Raw genomic sequence first — 10,357 nt, forward strand, 5'->3', positions numbered from 1 at the left:
TTTTTTTTGAGCTGTGGGTGTTGTCTGAAAAATAGAAAACTTGTAATTAGCAGGCCCTTAGAAGTGATTCAATAAGGCAAATGGAGTTTGCAGCTGATTTTTAATCAATTTAAGGGCGGTGTATGTATGTTTACTGAATGAAATTTAGGGAAATACGATTTTGATGGGAATGATTTTTAATTTAATTATGGTTGGCAATTATTTGGTTTGCTTTATTAAAAATATTTAGTCATAATTAAGCAACAAGATATAATAATTATAATTTGAAATACTGAAAATCATAGTTATTAAAAACATTTGGTTAAAACAACTTCAAAACTTTTCTAGAAAACTCAATAAAATAAAAACGGTTTAGTTGCCAATATCCCACGTTACCACTCGTCTATCAAAGGGTCTAAATAGCCTAAAAATAATAACTGCACATGTTTTCACTCGCCGACAGCAGTGCTACCATTCAATCTCCAGGCCAACCGCTGCCAAATAAACTTTATTTGGAAAGCTCATGTTTAGCGGCTGATAGAACAACCTGTTCGGACTATCAAGAATCACATTAATAATGTCCCCTGCCGGTGGAAATTAAACTTTTCGGATTGGACCATGCTCGTATTTCAATGATAACGTTTATTAAATATTCTCCACCCAAAAAAAAAAAAAAGAACGCCGATAATGTCAATCGGGCACTCTACTTCATTTGGGGGCCTATCTACGCGGCCTTATCTAAGCCAAAGTTTCTTTTAATTAAAAGCAAAGCAACCCAAAACAAAGCCCCTCTTAGGTTCTGTGAGCCAATGACCCGCATGTGTCTTGGCCAGCATCCAAGCCAAGTCCAAACCGAATTCGAGCCAAGTCGAAACCAAGTTGAAACCAAGCTGCCGTTGGCAGAGACAAATGCAGCAGTGCACCGACACATTATTCATGCCGTTATCAGCGGAATAGTCGCTTGGATTCTTAAATTCGGAGTCGGATTCGTATGCGGATTGGGACTGCTGCTCTGGACCAAAAAAAAAAACCCTTGTGACCTGTGGATAGTGAAATATGTGTGCCACGTCGCAGCCCAATTCGATACCCAAACTAAAAAAATTGAGTATTCACTGTTAATGTAATACCTATTAAAATCGATTTTAAAATGCATACACCAAGCACTTTAACAGCATTATCAAGTTTTGAGTAAGCTTCTTAAACTCCTTATTCAAAAATAACATAAATTATAATATATATTTTAAATATTTTTAAAAATAGGTGGACAGAAAAAGCATGTAGTATATATACCTAAATGGAAAATTTATATAAAATAGATATATTTTTTGAAACGCCTGAGAATTAGGCTTTTGTTTGTGGATTAACACTGCACCATGCACTCTTTTTTGGGTCTGAAATTAAAATGACATTAATTTAAAAATTAGTTGTAATATTTTGGAAAATAAATACATCACCATTAAGAAAAAAAAATATGATTCTTACTTATTTCTTTTTTAACTGAAGACTTGTAACTTTATTAAAAACCTATTTTCTTTAAAATAAATAAATAAGTTGTTATACATAGTTTATAATCTATAAACCTTTTGTATTGACTTAAGTTTATTTTAAATAGTTTTTCTTTTGAAAAAATCCATTTTTGAAAGTGCAATCAGCTTGGCAGTAGTCCAGTAGCTGTTGACCTGGCTATCGGCTGATTAGCTCGCTTGGCGGAAATATTTTTCAGCTTGCCACCGAGCTGCAATCGTGAACTATTTTGGCAATTTTAATTATAGCACCAAGGAGGGGAGCGCGGGGAAAACACTTTCCCATTCGGTGGAAATGCACCTGCACACGTCAGGAGCCCAGTTGATAAGGATCAGGATCAGAATTGGGACCGGGACCGGGAGGAAATGCCTTCACGCATTGTCCTGGCTCTGACCCCATAATTTCCGTAATCGCTTGCGTGCGCTCTGGACCTGCATTAAAACCAGTTTTCCCTTTGCCCTCTTTAATAACGGACATCAACTAGGGATTGCGAGGCGTGTCTTATCCTTAAAGGTAGCGGGTTCGGATATCTTTCGCTTACCTGTCGCCTGGCCATCATCATCATCATCATCGTGATACACTGTTGGATCTTGGCCTTGCCCTTCCCCTCCCAGAAATGTATTAATTAAAGCAAAGTATGACTCGCAAACAGGTTTCATCGCTTTGCTGGTCCCCACATAATTGTTGCTCTTCGGAAAATCGTTTCACATAATTGCAGTGATTTTTTCCTTCATTGTTACAATTTTGCTCACTCCGATGAGTGGCTGTCAAATGGGATCTCCTCGAGATGATTGCCGAGCTGTTAAGTGTGCCCGATTAAAGGGTCTAGGTGAAGGTCTAACAATTGTGGTTAGGTTTTAATCTGGTTTTAATAAAATCTCAAATAATAAACAAGCCCATCATCGAATTAAAGAGATGTATTCACTATTTTGGCTATTTTGTTATTGGTAAGGAATATGCTAATAACCTATAGTGACTGTAATTATAAGTTATCTAATAACTTATAAGTTATTGGTGCCTTGAAAACATAATTTTATCAGTTTCTAGAAAGAGTGCAACAGAAGCTGTAATAGGCTATAAATCAAAACGGAATCCAATTCTTTACACAAAAAAAATCCATTTCTAATGTTTCCATGGGGTATATATTGCATTCCCAGCGACTTCCTTAGAATTTGTCTCGGCCAACTTCCTGTGTCATCCTCACCGCATAGATCTTCCGCAAAACATTAGATGCGCTTATTAGAGCCGTGACACAATGCTACCGGATGGGAATCACCTATTGACTACCTGTGATGGAAATCGAACCTCGATCGAATGTCGCATAACTACAATTGGATTCCTTTAGATGACAGGGGCATTCTTTGCTCATTGTTGGCCAATTTCATGACAATTTTTCTGCAGCCATGTCTCCGGGGAACTCTTCTGTGATGGCAGAACACCTAGCCAAAGTCAGAAATTGTGCATTTGTTTCATATTTACTTGGGCGGAGCAGCTGTGCAATTGGATTTCAGTTCGGAGGACCATCAATGTCATGCATACAATTGTGAGCGACACATAGGGATTCGGGCCAGGATATGTGGATGCATTGTTGGTATCCTGGCCATTGGAAAATCTTGCGACATATCCGCTTCCCTTGGGCCAAAGGCAATATTTGTCTTTCGAGTGAGTGACACTTTTGGCCAGGACTCAAGGAAGGCCAAGTCCGACGGTGGAACACAAAGGCTAATCCTCATGTTTACGAGGCTATTTACGGGTAGCGCGCCCATGACAATTTTTACAATAACCCACAATGCGCAAAGGAAAATATTGAATGGGGAGCGGCGAGCTGTTTGCTTATCTTCCTGCCGAAAGGAAAACTATTTTGGCAAATTGCTTTAGAATAAAATTTAATTGGGGATTACCGGGTGTTCTGCGAACGGGAAACTCCTCTCCTTTTGGTCGGTGTCGTTGTCGTTGCCGTTGTCGGTGTCGTTGTTGTCTGTGTCGGTGTCCCTGTAATGCCCTGTGTTATCCCGGCCTTAAGGCTACTTAGGGGCCTGTCTCACATATTACCCATATTACGTTAAATGGCTTCCACAGCAGCCAACAGCCAACGGCCAACGGGCAAGCAAAGAGAGTCTGGAGTCCAAAGTCTGCAGCTGGCCGTTTTGGAACATGTGTAATCATCGTACGTGTTGGCAATTGACAATTATTATTACGTAGTTTGTTGCCATTAACAGGATGTGCTGCTGCCACCCTCCCGCCTTACCACCTTTCCTGATGCCCAGCTGCCTTGACATTGGCCAGCCGGAATTTATAGAGCTTCCTCTGCAGCTCGATTGAAACTTGATTGGCGTGGCGTAGGTTGTGGCAACAATTTGCGCTACGAGTTACAAATTGTCTTACAGAATGATTGTAATTGGGTTATCTATGCTTTTGGAATTGTCATATGACATTTAAGGCATCTGTAGGTCATTCTTAAGTTAAATTAATGTTTACATAGATGCAATCGATTGTAAGGCTAATAATTCCGTAGCCAATGGATACTATCTACATATGTTTGTACTGCTTTTTGATGTTTTTTATCCTTTTTTTTCAATTTCACTTCATATATATTTTGTATTTGAGTTCATAATGTTGATTTCAGCTACCTATTTATATTATCTTGATTTTACTTGTGCATAGTCTCTAAGAGCAGATTTCTTTACCACACTCAAAAAACAGAATTCCTTGATTCTATGAAAAAGTTTTAGACATAAGCCCAAATGGCCTGATACATTTATGGCTATTTTTAGTTTAAGTAATGTAAGCTAATTAAATTGCCTTAAAATCAAGGATTTTTTTAGGAGTGTGTAAACTGCTCAGTTGATAAACTTGATTTACTTACAAAAACCAATCAAGTAAGTTTAAACTGCTTACGAATACAAAGCTATCTTTACATGGAGAATATTCAATTTAATTTAAACAAGCTTTAAAATCTTCCCACACCGTTTGGTGTAGCAGTTCCTTTAGATCCTTTGCCGAAACTCATTTCCTTCTTACTGTATCCTCGCACTAACAAGGAAGGCAATTAATCACTGTGCAAAATGTTCAGCGCAAAGTGCGCAAGTACTTCCGACTAACTGCGATTGATTTTTGCCAGCCAAGAAAAGGCGATTTTGGTTCCCACACCTAAGAAGCATCTGCTTGTCTTCCTTCCACCGACCATCTTGTGAAAAATTCGTAACGAAATGAAATTTTAGCAGCGGCAAAAGGCAACAAAAAAGGAACAATCCGGGAGTGAACAACAAACAGAAAAGGAGAAAAGGGTGCCAGACGCTGCAGTAAACTTCCGGCTGGCCAAAAATGCAACAGGACCTGGTCCATGAGCATGACTCCAGGACTACAGGACTATAGGATTCGAAAACTGAACAGGACAGTGGCGAACAGGTCAGAGCTCCTCTGGCCAGTCCTTCTTTTCAGCTTTTGTTTGTTTATTGCCACGCCATGGCATGCCATACAATGTCCTTCCGGTCATTTATTAACGTCAATGAAATGCTATTGCCTGCCCTCGCTCACTCTTCGCTGCAGTTGAGATTTTACTGCTCTGATTTGCTTTTTGGCCGGGACGCTCGAGTTGGCAGCGATTTGTCGCCGAGTCAACACAACTCAGTCGAAGGTCCTTCCTGCCCGCATGTATCGTTGATGCACTCATAAAGCAAAAATATTGCCAAATTGTAAATTCCGCTCTGCGATGGGACGAAAGGCCACTCCAAGTTACGTGTCATAGCACACAAAATATACATATGTGGATACTTTTGCCAATTTTTACGTTTCCAATTTCATATTATTTTTTCCTACAAGTTAAAAGTAAATAAATAAATAAATTATAATATAATATAAATTATGTCGTTTTTGATAAAATTTGTAATTTGTTTAAAATATGTATGATCTGTAAAAGGGGATTTGGATATATTTAAATTGCCACCGAAGACAGACTCGTTTTACTATGATATAATATCGAATCGATTACCATTTTGGGGATATATTTTTCCTTTGTGGGAAAAGAGTTTGATGGTGCATAGAGGAGAAATTTCTCTGCAGGTAACCCGTCAGACTACTTACCATAATTCTGATTGATTCTCCCGGAGATTTTCCGAAAAGTTGTCTCTGCCTTTGGGCAGCCAGCTACCAGCTACCGTCTTACTGGCTTATAGCTTCGGACCAGTTCAAGACCCTCATAATTTATATTTAATGATCCGCAGCTAGACTAGCCCTACCTCTAATTGACATTTAAACTGTCTACTCAGCCCGAGTGATATGATAAGCTGATTGATGTGCCCTCTGGATGGACGAACTCCTAAAAGAAGAGGAATTAGAGGAATTTTATTAATTGATGATGGCAGTTTGGGCCATCTACCGATGACAACATTTGCTGCAGGTCAGGCCCAGACACACAGACAGCATCCCAGAAAGGCTAAACCCGAAAGGCTTTTAATTTTGTGTGTTGTTGAAATCATAAATCAAAAGCGGGGATCGCATTCAGGTGGAGTCCGAACGTGGTAGTCAAGTGGTTTTGGCCGTAGCTCTGGATGTGGCTCTTTGAATCTCTGATAGCCGAACATTTTGTATCTGGCGGATCGCCTGGCTAATCGGAGGCACACACATTGGGTATCTGGTTGCGTTCGCTGAGCATCGGCATAAATTACACAAATTGCATTTCCATGTCCAGAACTCTGATGGATCATCGCCCGCGTCGCCATCGCTGGCCATCGCTGCTCATCAGCATAATCGTTAAAATAACAGCGCAATGCACTTCGATGGCGATACTCGTGAGTGGCTACCGCGTTTATACTGGACTGGAGTGGTCCAATCTGCCCCATCCCATCCAATCCCATCCCACCATCGGTCCCATCCATCCATCCACTCGTCCATCCATCGGATCCAGAGTCATCGACGTCTATGCCCCAGAGGGTCCAGCGCAGCAAATGGAATAAAAAAAAGAAAAACACTCACAACACACCGAAATGTTTGGGGCGCCGCGGCCGATGGCATCTCGCAACTGGCATCTCGCATCCAGTTGGCTTGTTTATTGTGTCGGGGCTGAATTCGGAGGCATTTTTAAACAGCGAAATGAACTTGTGGATAAACACCATTATGGTTATTTGCTGCCGCAGCCTTCGATGTTTGTCGCCCTATAGGGTATGCCATGCCGCCCCATTCCACTGCCCAGTGCCACTGCATCTTGGTGGGACAAGCTCGCTGAGGAGCCCATGTTTGAGCTTGATTTAGTTATTTAATGCGGCATTGACATAAGTGCACTTCTCGACTCAAGTTCGAGGCTCAAGATCGGTCTCCCATGTGATTCCGTGGGCCACTGGCGAGGATGCATTTCACGACTCGGGACTTGCGGTAATGGCATGGTAATTGACAGAAGAACTTCATGATTTTCGTTTAGCAGGAAGGAGTTTTGGTTAAGACATGATTCCCTAGTCTTACTTTTCAAAAAAACTCAGCTTTTCCTGTTGATACCTATCATTTGATCAAATATTATTTTTGAAATTAGTGAAATATCGCTAAAAATCATTATTGATTGAGGCTTTTCAGCAAAATTCTAGCTTTGATATAAATTTTGTTTATTTAATTGATTGAGACTAAAAATTAGTAATTTAAAAGCACGGAAAAGTTATTTACAAAAAAAATAATACCCTTATAATCTGTTTTAAACAACGTTCAATAAACGGGAAATGAAATTATTTCTGAAGCCTTATTTCTATTTATCTCTTTAAAATTAAACCAAAGAATAGGTAGATTTTTCAAATTTTATGTATTTAAAATGTTTTCCACATTTAGAAGGTGTGATGGCTTGTTACGAGGAAAAATGTAAGCGTGTGAAAAAGTTTCTCTATATTCACAATAATCTCTGACTAAACAAATTCAAAGATTTTCCTAGAAATCTGTAACGCTTTCAATAGCACGTGGGCAAAATGTATAATGACTGTAATAAAACTACAATATTTTAAAGGTGGCCTCATCTGTCCTATATGTCCTTCGATTGTCACTCAATGAATATCTTTATCTGCGAGATACTGCTTAATGGATCCCAGAACTCGGCAGGCTTTTAACGTTTAGGAAAAAACGTACTACGGCTCAATTTGTACTTAATGGGCTACCATTAAGGATATTCGGGGACCTGCCAGGACCTTCAGCTGACCTTGGGGATAAGTTAAATGAGTTTATTATCAGCGCACGCCTTGCTTTCGCCTTAGGGCTCGATTCTGCGCATGCGCGGCGCGTGGTTGGCGAAAAACACGAGCAAGTCAAGCGGAGTGCTGCAGCATTCATTATCCTGCAGGCAGGACCTCAATTATGACTCAAGGTTGCCGCGCCCTGTGTGTACCCGGCATTGTGCAACTGGACCTTGACTTGCACCCGAAGGACATGCAACCCATTCGGAGTGCCGGCTAATTATGCACAAGGTCCTTGGACTTGGATCCTGGATCGTGGCTAATGGTCTGTGTATCCTTGGCCACTCGCGTGTGTCTCCAGAGCTGACAAAAGTCGCCATTGTTTGACGTTAATTGCACTTTTCCAACCGAGTGCGTGTCCTTGCTGCTGTTCAGTTGTCCCGGGGATAAGTCAAATTAATGTTCCACCGAAGGACACCGACCAGGACTGTGTGTGCATCCTCCGGGAATTGGTGTGAAAACTGACAGCGTGTGTGTGCGCCTGTGTGTGTCGTTTCCTGGAACGTCCTTGAGCAAAAAAAAGGGATGGAGGAACAACAGACCAAAAAAGGACCAGTGCCTGCTGCGAGTTTATATTAGATAAAAATTTAATTTCGCCTTGGTTCATGTGTTTGTGCTTGGGTGCTCAGGACTCAATGCATGTCCTTGGTGTGAACTGTCAATATCCGAAGTTGGGAGTTCGCAATCCGGCACATTCTCCCCGGGTTGTTGTAAAAATGCAATTATGATTGTATTATGGTCGCCTTTGTGTTTACTCTAAACACTCGTCCTTTGTCCGTTTGTTTGGCTTTCCATCCCATCATCCCAGGCCATCTCACATAGCAGTTTAGCCCGCATCCTCGCATACGTTCCTCTATCTGGGCAATCTGGCTGCAGTTTTGCAGTTGTCATCCAACATGCATCCATTCGATACTCAATGCTGGTCGATGGCCAATAAATTATCCACCTATTATCCTTGCCAAGCAAATTTCTGCTTTTGTCTAAGAAATTGGCTTTGTGTGTGGCTTGCTATCGGGCCAAACCTGCATCCTCGATGACTTCTACGATTCCCCATCTCCAGGTGCGAAAATCACCTTTGGTGCATTTTAATTGGCAACGGTCGAATGCAATGCGATGACTTTCGGGAAATGGGATTTGGTTTGTAGTGGGGTAATGCGAGTTCCACTATCAAATCATAAGTCTTACCCAAATATATTTGTTTCTGATGAAGAAAACTGTATGACTTTGCCTCTTATATATACTTTTTTGCAATTAAGATTACTTTGCATTAATTTAAACACTTAATTTTTCTTATTAGAACACTTTGTAACTCAATTATCTGAAATTATTTAACTGTCAATTCATTTTTATTAAATTATCTAAATAATGCACCAGCTAAAAATTTCTCGAGGAATTAAGAGTAGAGATTCTACTAAAATGACAAAATATTAAGAATACTTTATAAACTCCAGTTTATCGCTTAAAATGTTTAAAAACATTAAGAAACAAATAAATTGACTGAACTCATGGTTTCAAAACATACATTTTAACAAAGGGATTGTAATATTTTTTAAAAATTATTTACATTATATGCTTTTAACATGAACATTGTGAAAAAGGATATTCCCACTCTGTTTTTCATAGATGATTGGCTTATGAAAAACAGTTGTGCAAACAACTTGCTTTGAACAAATGTCTGTATTTATCTGTAACGTAAATCCTGACTCCTTTTTAATTCCGTTCTACTTATCCTTCTGTGCTCAATTTTCTTCCCTCACTTGATCAAATCGGTGGTACCCCAACCCTTTTGGTTAACCAAGCTCAATGCAACCACAAATTCTCCGGGAAACACCTACTTACTTGACCTGCACAACTGTGAGTGCGACAGTTCCGCAATGAATCAACCCTCTGGGCAAACAAAAAAGACCTCGATACATCGATAGTGATACTGGGCAAATATACCAGGACATATCATCGTGGTCACCCCTCAACTGTACACAAACAAACTCAACCCCTCAGCCCACCATTCCCACCCTCAAACAAAAAAAAAACCTTCTCAACTGCACTTGAACTGTATGTGCAACATATGCAGTTGATGTTTTTTACCAGACTGCAACATTTTATTATTTCCTTTTTTTCGCTTTGCCATTGTTCAACCCCTCTGGATGTGAAAATATCTAAATTATGAACTATGACAAATATTATATTACCAACAGGATGGAAGGGAAAACGCCTCCCTTCGGGTGATTAATCATTGTGGTAAATTGTGTTAAAAAAATAAACCAAAATAGGAGAACCAAAGGAAGTATAAAAAGAATGACAAAAACGCTGCATTTTGTTGGCCATTTTGTTAAACTTTCAGAGAGGAGGAGAAACTGCAGCCGGGCCATGAACAATTTATTGCTTTAAGCCGATTACGGAGTAGTCCTCCTATCACTGTCACTCCCTTTCCGCCGCGATATATATATGTATATATATATAGTATTCCCCGATGTCCGCTAAGTAGGCAACTCTCGCTGCCGTCGACACCGCTCAAAGTGGTCACATTAAGTAAGCTTAGGTCTTAGCACCATTTTTTCCTACCATCTCAGTTTACCGAGGGCTCTTCTGGTGCGAATGATGAAGGGTTAAGGCAATTAAAATTGAAATCACTCGGTCAGCTTTACTTT

The 10,357-nt window shown here is 40.1% G+C and overlaps 1 protein-coding gene and 1 long non-coding RNA gene across 2 annotated transcripts in view; one reads left to right on the forward strand and one right to left on the reverse strand.

Moving 5' to 3' along the window:
- Positions 1-7,605, forward strand: part of LOC128257598 (protein-S-isoprenylcysteine O-methyltransferase) — a 70,154-nt gene extending 62,549 nt beyond the window's left edge. Inside the window, exon 4 of the transcript XR_008267883.1 lies at positions 7,594-7,605. The gene's annotated coding sequence lies outside the window, so the exon portion shown is untranslated. The remainder of the gene's footprint in view (positions 1-7,593) is intronic.
- LOC128257613 (uncharacterized) lies at positions 4,512-6,943 on the reverse strand. Its single transcript, XR_008267886.1, has 3 exons — positions 5,882-6,943; positions 5,587-5,821; positions 4,512-5,318 (listed from the first exon to the last, which is right to left on the reverse strand). It is a non-coding gene; the product is annotated as an uncharacterized LOC128257613 (long non-coding RNA).
- Positions 7,606-10,357: the final 2,752 nt, after the last annotated feature.

Source organism: Drosophila gunungcola (assembly GCF_025200985.1).
Source record: "Drosophila gunungcola strain Sukarami chromosome 3L unlocalized genomic scaffold, Dgunungcola_SK_2 000002F, whole genome shotgun sequence".
In the NCBI taxonomy this organism is placed as follows: Eukaryota; Metazoa; Arthropoda; class Insecta; order Diptera; family Drosophilidae; genus Drosophila; species Drosophila gunungcola.